We start from the raw sequence: 11,900 nt of genomic DNA, 5'->3' as shown, positions 1-11,900 counted from the left end.
AAGTTCGAATAATTTTTGATTCTTTTGGCAGAAACTGTACAATTACCAAAGAAGAAGAATATGTATATAGTTTTTGTACGGGCTATATGCACAGAACTGTACGACATAATTGCAACGCTCATTCCCATTCACAGTGTACATATCAACATGTTGCCGTTGACCGCGCTGGGAAATACACTTGAGTGCCAATAGCATTCACCAGTTGTTCCGGTATGCCATATGCAGTAAGGATCTTTAACATCTTGCCTCTGTGGATGATATCGAAGGCTTTGCGAAAGTCAATACATGTGATAATAGCCGGGAGCTGATTTTCTTTTACTCCTTCTATAAGCCTGCGTAGTGCCAAAATATGTCCCACTGTGGTCCTTCCAACTCTGAATCCATTTTGGTTGGTTCTCAGGTGACTATCAAGTACAGGTCTGATCCTGTTCAAAATCAATCTATTGAAAGTTTTGGCCACGATGGAGCTTAGACTGATTCCTCGAAAGTTTCCTCCTTGGCTCAGGTCTCCAGACTTTGGTATTGGTACAATGTTCAGTATGGACCATTGGTGGGGCTTTTCTTCATTGATCAGAGCGTTGTTGCAGAAACTCAGAATGATTTCATCCAGGTCACATCTTTTTAGAACCTCTGGTGGTATGCCATCTTCCCCAAAGCTCTTCCCTTCTACTAGTGACTTTATTGCCTTTGAATATTCTTTCAGATCAAATGGCCCTGTCTTGATGTTCAGACTCTCTAGTATAGGCAGAATTTCTTCATCCTCATCATCTATATCAGGAGGGCTTCCAAGAAGATTCTTGAAGTGGTTGAACCAGTTTATGACCCTGTCTTTCTGTGTGTCTCCTTTTAACTGCCCTTCCGGAGATGCTTTCCTTCCGGTTATGTCATTTATGAGTCTCCAGCTCTGCCCATGTTTACTGTTGGCATGCGCTTTCTCCACATCTTTTAGTTTACTTCTATAACTAAATTGTATGCTTCCTCAAGGTTGTGCTTGGCTTGCTTGTAGATCTGCCGATTTTCATCAGTTGTATCTTTCTGGTACTCCATGTAGGCTTTATTGATCTTATTTCTAGCACTGATTACACGTGTATCATTGGGAAAATGCAACTTTCTTGTCTTCTTTTTCACTGGGATAACTTTCTCAGTAGCCTCCTTATGTGCTGTTATGAATCGCTCATACCTCTCGGTAGCTGATTCTTCCTCCTTCTATAGGGGCTGGAACCTGTTGCGGACTTCAATGCTGTATAGCTTCTGAAGGTGGTTGTCAGTGCTGAGAAGTTTCCAATCGTGCTGTTTTCCTTTTGCCAAGGTTTTGCTCTTTCGAAGGCTCAAACGGACTCTTGCAGATACTATTCTATGGTCGGATCCTACACTGGCAAAAGTACTATACGCCTCAACATTATTCAAGCTGTTCCTCCACTTTTTCCTTATTAGTATATAATCCAGTTGGCATTTACTTCCACCTGGGCTAATATAGGTCCACAATTTCCCTTTCTTGTTACAGTACTGACCACTTGCTATAACTAGGTTCTTTTCAACTGCCATGTCCACTAAGCACTTTCCATTTTTGTTGGTTGTTTCATGGTAAGTATATTTAGCATCCTCAGGTCCAATTCTGGCATTGAAGTCACCAACCACAAGAAGAACATTATGTGCTGGTATGGAGTCAATTGCTCTTCTTAAATTGTCATAGTGTCCTTCAATGATATCCTCGTTCACTACGTTGGTTGGGCAATAAGTTGTAATGACTGTAGTTGCAGGGTTTCCTTGAAAGTTTGCGACGAGTATTCGGTCAGAATGTGATCTCATGCTAGCTATGGAGTCATATGCACTGGGACTTAGTAGTAATCCCACACCTCCTATTGCAGCTCCGGCTGAACTTCTGTTTGCAGATGATGTTATAAGCATGTTGTTTAGAACTTTCTCATATCTGATAGGCTCATTATGTACTATTCGATGTTCTTGTACTCCCAAAATATCAATGTTCTGCGCTTTTAAATTGGTTGATAGCTCTTCTCTATTTCTTTGCTCCCTAATAGTTCTCACATTCATAGTTGATACAATTACTGTCTTTCTACATCTTAAAAATGGTCGTCCTTTACAGACACCATCATCATATTTACCCCTTCCATAAGGCTTTGAGGGCAAGCCGTCATGAGATTCTAAGGAATCGATGCCTGATCCAGGACATGTTGTGTTAGGGACTTTAACCCTAGTGTTGTTAGGTTGTGCCATCATAGTTTTTCATTTGCTTATAATATCTGTGGTTGCAACTCCTACAGTATGGTTTAGTTCTAAAAGCTGTCATGAATGTCCTTCTCTATTGACATTGTGAATGAATTCACTGATAAAGCAAGAGGAGAACTCTTACTGGTTTCACGCTAGGGTTTTCCTTCCCAGACTCATCCCCCGTCGGTTTCCCCAGGCCACAAAGCGGACCCGAGTTATCCAGCCGGCACCAGCGTGGAGGTGGGAGTTTGAGTTGCTAGTAGAGAGGCGATTATGGACTCATGGGCTTAGATGTTAGTTGCCAGAGTACAAACGGCAGCAGAGAGGTAGAATGAAAGGTAGGGTATAGAAGAGGACAGATGATAGCTTACATGCAGAAGGAAGGTAAGGGCATGCAGGGAAGGAATGGAAGGGTGAAATGATAGCAAAGCAAGCTAACCGAAGTTGCGCATCTAAAAGCCATTTACCGACTCTAATAAAGCATATTAAAACAAAAACTCAAGTTGTACAGTTTCAGTCTACATTTCAGTCCCAATTAAAGATCTGCATTTGTATACTTCACCCCCCCCCCCCCCCTCCGAACTACAAAAAGAGTTTCTGCAAACTTTACTTTACTTGACACATATGAATTTCCATTTTCTGGGCGATTGGGACTAAACAGCAAATGAAAATTGCAAAAACTACTTAGCGGTTGAGTTATCGCATTGATATCAAACTTGATGGGATGAAAGATGAAATTGAGCTGGTACTACCTACACTTCATTGGACATAATGTAGAACTAAGATTTTTAAAAATGTAATGAAAATGAACATCCCATAAAAACTAGATAAAAAAGATATGTCATAATAATAACATTCAAGAATTTTCTTGAAAACTATATATTGCATCACACTGATATCAATATTCACATTTTCTTGTAATACACTTCAATGGAATTATCTAGCCCTCCTCTATTGTTTAAATTTCATGAAAGCTGCCCTTCATGGTTTCACCAGTTGCGATGGCCTCTCGCATCTCAACTGCTAAAATAATTTTCACTGCGCATCCTGCTATGTCAGGGAAGTTCACCGAGGTTTGGAATGTCCGTATAGTCATGATAAGTAGTATTAGGACTTCGAACTGACAGGTCTCACTTTCGGATAAGGTGCAAGTCATCCCCATAGCTAGAATCTCTAATCTTGTTATGTTGGCTGGATACATGCAGAATAGTTGTGATATCATGTACGATGCAGTTTTTTCCAACTCCCTTTATTTCATGTCTGATGATCATTTTCTTGTAGGAGTTAGTGAATTCGCGAGTTGTGGAAATATTGTGGAGAACAGAAAACCCAAAGTGGTCTTGGCCCATCATAAGTAAATACTTCAGCTTGAGACTTTCTACAGCTACCAAATTATCATACATGAAGGTTGCACTCTTGATGCCAATCAGAAAGCCAAAGAATGGGGTCTTGCGTGGTGTGAGATACATGTATTTTCCATGAGCATCTGTGATGGAGCTGAGGTATATGTAAGCATCTATCGTGAATGGTCTCCAGAAGTGTTCAATTTGTGGACGAGAAGCTTTGAAGTTGCGTTCTAATGGATTTGGTGAGTTCAGTAAATCGAAGATGTGATATACTTTTACTGTAGCACTGCAGCCCTTGAACTGAGGAGGTCCCTGCTCTTCGAGAAATTGTAGTGCATCCGCAACACTGCTGCACAGAGTTTTATCAGCAATGTTTACTTTCATTTGTGTTGGCCATTGAATGTGCCATGTGAGCACTCGATCGTACTCTGTTCCTTAAACGCAAGTCTTCATCGTTCTGCAGTTTATGCAGCTCCATTTGAAATACTTCCCCTCCTCAACCTTCAAGATGGCATTTGATGCCAGGGCGTTTCTCATTATAGTTTGATCACGGGACAGATATCGAAAAAAAAAAACTGACATGGTTATCTGGGGAAGGGGGGGGGGGGTCAGACACCTTCATTGATGCTCCAAATCTTTCCAACTTTTTCACATGACATGATGGTCATCACATATCAGAGATTCAATCAATATTTTGATATTTGCTGGCTTACTCAAGCATTGCTGAACAAGATTTGTACGTTCAACTCTTGTCACGCACTTATTAAAAAGTATCCACCAGCAATACAAGTTTCCAGTATAAATGCAATGGTACCACCATAAAAAACAAGATCTTCTGTTGCAACTGGATTTGTGTCACTCTCACATTCTGTTCCGACATCAACGTAGCCATACAAATGTATTACCATCCAACTAAATATGCTTCTGTATGGACTGTTCTAGGACAAATACCCCCTGGCAATCACCCCCCGGAAAATTACCCCCCATAAACTATCCCCGCATGGCGATTAACCCCCGGAAAATTACCCCCGGAGAATTACACTCCGATGACAATTAACCCTAAGGACAATTACCCCCGGATAATTACCCCCGAGGACAAATACCCCCGAGGACAAATATCCACCAAAGACAATTAACCCCGAGGACAGTTACCCCCGAGGACATTTACCCTCCTAGAACAATTACCCCTGTGGACAATCAGGATCCAATAGCAAAAGACGATTTGACACATTGAGAGATGGCTACGAGCCATGAACCCATTTTCGTTTAAATACCATAGCACGATGTCTTCCTAAATAATACACATTTCTCTTCAATAACAATTTATGCAACGCCAGTGTGGTTGCTGATTTCCACGAGGGATGTACGTTTTAGGTAATTGTGCAGCGTTTCTCAAAATGCATAGGAATACATTTCTCTGGAGCAGCATTATTTTAACTTTTTGTTATTCACGGTACCCTCGGAAAAATTGAAAAGTTTCTCCCAAACCCCAAAGTCTTCACAGACTATTTATTTTGTATGACTCTGGCACTCGTCAAGTGCTATGTACACACGTATGGGCACATTTAAGAATTAAAAAAAAGAGGTAAAATCTAGTTTGTAATCAACACACTAGAAACGATTTCAAGCAGGTCTGTATGTGGGCACCTTGCCGACGAATGTAAATGGATAAAAATTGATGTTTTCGGTCATGACCATGATACACGAACATGAGGATATTCGGGCCCTCGTTGCCCTTATTGATCATGTTTTTAAATACGGCAGTACGGCAACAATGTGATCTCGAAATAAAATATATAATATATATTCGGGCGCCTTGCTGTCAGAATATTGTCAGCGAGCGAGGAATGAAGATACCTAATTATATTTACAATTTTATTTCTCATATAATTACATACTCTAACCGTTTCTGATATTTTTTTGAAAAACGCTGGAATTACAAAATCAAATGAGATGAGTTACCACACGGAGCGGATATTTATTTTCTTTTGACACATGGCACCGTCCATACAACTACAAGTCAATTTCTATTTTAAAATAATTTAACGTAACAGAACAAATATTATACTTCAGCATGACAACAGAAATATATAGATAGCGTGAAGAAAACCTTAATTATGGATCTTGGATGATGGCCCGTTAAACATACAAAGACAAATACACGATCAGCTATATTAAAAAAGTTATAGAGGATGCAAACATGGAATTTTACATCCTAATTTCTTTGTTATGCCATTGTTGGTGATAGATGCTGTAACGCGTACTCATCTGCGCGCAATGTATTGTTACATTGCTATTCTTTACTCGGTAGCAAAACTACCGGGAGAATTAGGCAACGTCCACCTTCCACCCCCACATTGAATTGAATAATTTCAAAAGACTGAAATGAACTTGTTAAATAACAAAGAAAACGAAAGTTTATGAAATTTTCGGTAAATATCAATTTGGAGATAAACTCATATTATACGTTACAGTGTTACAAATTCCTCGGGGGTAATTGTCTTGGGGCAGTTGTCTTCGGGGGTAGTTCTCCTGGGGGGGGGGGGTCGATTGTCCTTTGGGGTAGTTTTCCGGGGGTGACTATCCAGGGGGTAATTGTCCTGATACGTTTATGGACATCTCGTCCATCATTAGGGCACAAACAAGTTCGTGTCCATTTGCCTTTGCCTCTTTGGCCTTAAGTTCAGTGCACAGAATGCCTCCTCCGTAAATCCTTGGTTACTCTGTGCTTTGGACTGAATTGTTTTAAGTCGTCTCTTCACGAATAACAGCTGCTCATACGTCTTTTCTACCTTCCGCTTCACACTTCTAGGGCTTTCTTGGATGGGGTATGTATGGTCATATTGCGCACAAGATCTCTTTCGAGGGGTTTGGGTACTGCATTCAGCATCAACACACTGATGTCAACAAACGTTGTGGAAAGCAGAACTACGTTAGCACAGCATCTGAATGAAACCGAGTTGTCTAACCCGTATTATCGTAGCATTCCTCTACAAAGTGGTCGGAACATATGATTGAATACTATATGTGTGTCCAGTAGTCTCTTTCAATGATGACTAACATTTTTCAGAAGTGCGTTGTCACCTCATGTAAATCTTTTTATTGAAGAAAACAAATCAGGGTCATAACTCAGCTCTAAGAAATTCAGAAATAAATTTGTCAAATGGGCAACTCTAGCCAATTTAAAGGGGAACAAAAAGTTATTTTAAAATAGAAAAACATAATCTAAGATGCTTTCATAATTGAATCCCACTTTTCTGTACCATTCTTGATTTTCAAAGCGAAGCCTGATTTCCTCTATTCCAGTATCTGTAATGAAAACAGAAATTACTTTGAAGGTTTGACCTCAAAAGTACCTACTGTTAGGTATTTGTCTGTGCAAGAGGACTTAAAAGATCAACTTTCATCTGTTGTTCCATTATATGAAACAATAAAATGGAAGCATAGCATTACTTATTACAAAAAGCCATGCTATCTTTAAAGATAAAGACCAATTATGGTCATGCGATTGCATTGTGAAAGAAACATTGTGGAATCGATCAGAAAAAGGGTTGATCATCTAGCAAATAAGTATTGGTGTGTACTGCAAGGTTCTGGAATCATCAAAATGATAAGAAATTTGGCCCAGTCTTCGTAAAGTAATAAGCACTGTACACAGAAAGATGTATATGTATACGTGCGTTTATCTCTCACATAACAATAGATGAACTAATTTACCAAATATATCAATTAGTGGGCGGTTTCCCGTCAAAATTGTTACCATTATGTATTAGTTAAAACATATTATTTCACATGATTGGTAATAGGAGCTTACATTTATTTATTTTTTTTAAATTGGGGCGTTTCCAATACTAGTCTTTACCTTTAAACATCACTAATAGACTCATTAAACCATTGTAATTCATTACTGCATTGGTGATAGAAGTTACCAGTGAAATATCTTTCCGCATCCTTGCTCGTCACGAATTGGTGCTTTTAAATGCCGTACAAAACGGAATAGTGATTGGCAAACCATCAATAATTCAAAGAATTCAAGTGTACCAAAGCAACCCAACTGATCATTGACCTAATTGTAGGTCTATACATGACTGTGTGAAAAAGTTTAAGCGTAACTATTTTCAGTATTCAATATTCAGTAATATATATATTCATATTTATCAAGTAGTGCCAGGGCTAAAAAGCAAAGTTCCGAGGATGCAGTAAAATACTAGAGCCTGCCTTCCATTACAGACAGGGCAAACCTGCAAAAGAAGACGCAACCGATAATAATGTTGCTGTTTTGGGAGCCCTAGAGGAAACACAATGGTTGACATTAAGCAAATAGAGGGCCTTTAGTTCCTCTTCGCTGTAGTTTGAGCCCTTGACACTCATTTCAACACAAACATATAAATATGGAAGAAGTACTTAGTATTAGTTTAACAGGTTACACATGAACTTGCTCGGATGACTCTGCTTGTGCCTGTATATGCGCATGCCTTGAGAGAATAACAAGTAAAATATATTTATTGTGCACCGTATTAGTGGCGCACGGATTTTCACGTGAACCGAAAACACGTTTTTCATTACGTCATTTAAACGCGTTTACAAATGAGTGTGCGTTTATGCTTCCCCAGAAACCGTCTTTTTGGAGAAACGCCGATATGAGTTTACGATCGGCGTTAATTCTAACATGAGAAAGGACGCAACCGTGTGTTAAACTAAACGCGTAGCAGGCCTCCCACTTAGCCGAGTTGGAGCATCAAGTTGTGTCGAGCTGGCGCGAGGTTATGGCAAGCCATTTTATCATTAAAACATATTTCTTGATATCAAGAATTCAATTCTTGATATTATGAAATCGAATTCTTGATATCAAGAATTACCATTGCTTTACAACTTAAACATATGTTTTGATATTAAGAATTGATTTCTTGATTTCAAGAAATATGTTTTAATGATAAAACGGCTTGCCATAACCTCGTGCAAGCTCATTACAACTCGAGGCTCCAACTCTGCTTTAATAGTGGGAGCCCTGCCAATTTAATAAACGCACACAAGTAATAAAAAAAAAAAAAAAAAAAAAAAAAAAAAAAAGAGTCGTTTAATCCCATCAAAATGCCTACTATTATTCCAATCGATACAGGTCTATCAACCACTACTTGTACTTTTACTACTAGTTTTAGAAGCCTTCACAATTGAATTCATATTTTACCCATTATCGTATGTACAGTGCGGAGTGAATCTCGAACAATAGAACCTAGACAAGACGTTGCGGAGTGTGACGTATATGAGAGTAAAGAGCAAGTACTCCGCCTTTAAATGGTATAGGCCATAATTTACTCAAAATGTAATCCGATAGTCCTAAAAGTCCTAACAACTTATGCTTGACATTAGTGTATGTACAGTGTGGATAAACACAATATATTCCGGAATAAGCTCTTACTAAAATCTCGAACAATTAATGTAAACCCAGACACGAAATTTTGGCATGTGACATTTATGAGAGTAAAGAACAAGATATCAGCTTTAAAATGGTGGCAGTAATTATTTAATTCAAATGTCATACAGTAGTTTTAGAAACATTCAAAGTTGAAAACGTATTTTTGCCATTTCTACATATACATGTATTGTGCGGATATTGAATGTTTATGGTGCAATTAAATTCCTTTTTTTGTTGTTACAGAAGCGGAAGGTGAACGCATTGTACAAACTCCGAGCTTCAGGGTAACACATAATCGTGTGGCGATTTTACTGGAGCACATTCCAAAAGGACTAATGGCCTTCATTGCACATGTCTTCATCGGGACGACAAAACGAATGTCCTTCATGCCTTTTCTTCCAAAGATTATGCCACAGTGTAGAAAAGTGTTCCTGGAGCTTCGTATGGTCAACAAACCTCATGGACATTCTTGGGTATGACAACAAAATATGTCGTGTGAAGTAACTTAATTGTTGTAATTAATACCCACATCCACTAATACTCGTCGTGCAGTGCTCACTAGGTCAATATTGATGATTTGATTGGATCGGATTCATTTGTATTGACGTGTAAAAAGTAAACTAAATGCGTGATGTCGATTACAAATGATTACAAATTTAAGTTGAAAAATAAATTCATTCAAAGGATTCAAATGACCATCAAAGGTTTTTTGCTTGTGAAATACTCTTTAAATTTGCGCATTTGCTGTGTGGGTAGTCCATACAAGACTAGTGAACTTGACTAGAAGATTAATGCAGATAGAATCATGACCTGGTTCATCCACCCTTTCCTGCTCCTAAAGAACACCTCTTGTTGTTCTCTACCACTGTCCTTACCATATCACGTAGTTCTATAATGGACTACCGTCAGAACATGCTCATTTTCTTTTCTATTCTATCCCCTTTAAAACCCAACATCCTTGTTCAGGACTACACAAACAGTAAAACCGCAAACTTATGGAATGTTCCATGTCTTGATAATAAATCCACTATGGGCCTAGGCAATGTTAAATTGTTTTAGAAGTTTTTTTGTCAATGTGTCTATACATTATTCAGAGTAAATTACTGTTGTTACCCCCTCTACTTAACTTAAAACTGTTTTAAAAGTAATTTTTATATAAATAGGTTTTGCTTATTCATAAACATCGTATTGTAATATTACTCTATCACAGCAAGATGTTCATGATATCAGGGAGAAATCAGAGTATCAACCCGTTAAAGACGATGACGATGAGATGGCTGTTAATAATGACGATATAGAAGTCACTTGCCAACTAAGTGATACCGAACCACTTAAAACGGTGAGAGTCCCTAAAACCCTCCATCCTCCTCTTCCCGTATTAGAAGTTGTGGCTCTTGACTTTAACTGGTCTCGACTGTATCATTTTAAAGTCGATATTCATTGATTTTAAAATTAACTTTATTTTCATTATTGCAAAGTTGAAACTTTGATTCGACAAGGTTATCAAAATTCAATGCTTGGAAAAATTCGAAATAATGAGTATTATAAATAACAAAACGCTTAAATACAGCCCCGGCATAGCACCTGAAGAGCTCTCCGAACGCTGCTGAGATGTGTCAGATCACAGTATGGACATGATTTGCACAAGCAGATGATGTCCCATGATATCTCACACATTTCCAGGGCCTGTGTTTTCATCTTCTCTTGAGTTCTTTCTCTTACTTTACTACCGTCAGGCTAAATGTAAAATCTATTGCCTCACTCTAAACCCCGCGCATGGTTTTATTTTGATGACAAATGCTGAGATACAAAAATAAAGGAATCCGTCGCTTGTAAAAAAATATAAGACGCCATTGTATATTCAGCTGGACACACCGCGGTGCGTTCGGCGTGGGAAGAGGAAACAAATACCGTCCTTAATATCATTCCGGGGGTTTTTCAATTTGAAAATCTGGTTTCTTTGTTTGTTAATTAACCCCTATCCTGTGAATTTACAAGCAAAATATTTTAGTTATAAGAATCGGGTCATGTTCCCTTTTGAATGGTTTGACATGCCATTACATTTATATACACTAAACTCATTATAATTTGATAAATAATAGCTTTGCAATTATGTTCATTTTTTATGGGATGTCGTCTGCTTGGGCAGTATTGGTCCATATAGTGACGTCATTAAAACATCGTTATTTTTCTGGCGAGTCTCTCGTATATCCCAGCTGCTATGGAGGTGGTTATATTTGTACTTTAATAAATCACCCGATACGTAGTTGACCTAAAACTTGAACGATGGCCATCTGATAGCTTACCAGTTTCTAGTGATACATAAGTTGATATATTTGTGATTTTCTTTGAATTTCACCTTTAAAGGAATAGTTGAGTTCTGTTGCAGAGGGCGCTACACAGAATAAGTTTTTTGTGAGATAATGAAAAACTGAATGTCAAATTTGAAAGAACATAATATTAAAATGACATAATCATCTTTGTTTGATCAAAATCGGTTCAGAGACGGCTGAAATATAACGATTTATAATACTTGTGTACCACCACAAATATAAGATATTTTGAAAAATTTGAAAAAAACCGTTGAAAAAACGAAATAATGCCTTTTATGTCGTATTTCAGCCAATGCCGATGTTGGCTTTTTTGTTGGCATTTTCGTGTTGCTTTAATATATTACCCACTATTAGCTTGCTCATGTATTGTTATTTTTAATTAAATAATTAATTAACGGTCACCGTTTTTTTTTTTTAAGTGGACCTGAATTGGTATGATCGTATTGGCTAGATTTCATACATTTTGGGGTCTAAAATTACCTTCATAGCAATTTTAGGTTCTAAAAGGGCACTAGAAATGTCATAAATAAGAATAAGAGCAATAACCATGCACTTTGAAGGCATGTGCGGTCTTAA

At 38.1% G+C, this 11,900-nt stretch overlaps 1 long non-coding RNA gene across 1 annotated transcript; it reads right to left on the bottom strand.

Annotated features, from left to right (window-relative positions):
- Positions 1-634: 634 nt before the first annotated feature.
- Positions 635-8,727, bottom strand: LOC115924061. Its single transcript, XR_004064154.1, has 3 exons — positions 8,717-8,727; positions 6,839-6,842; positions 635-718 (listed from the first exon to the last, which is right to left on the bottom strand). It is a non-coding gene; the product is annotated as an uncharacterized LOC115924061 (long non-coding RNA).
- Between the last annotated feature and the right edge of the window lie 3,173 nt (positions 8,728-11,900).

This window comes from Strongylocentrotus purpuratus, unplaced genomic scaffold, assembly GCF_000002235.5.
Source record: "Strongylocentrotus purpuratus isolate Spur 01 unplaced genomic scaffold, Spur_5.0 spur5_contig_36, whole genome shotgun sequence".
Taxonomy (NCBI): Eukaryota; Metazoa; Echinodermata; class Echinoidea; order Camarodonta; family Strongylocentrotidae; genus Strongylocentrotus; species Strongylocentrotus purpuratus.
The sequence above is the reverse complement of the archived record's forward strand: the minus strand, read 5'-3'. Positions and strand labels throughout refer to the sequence as shown.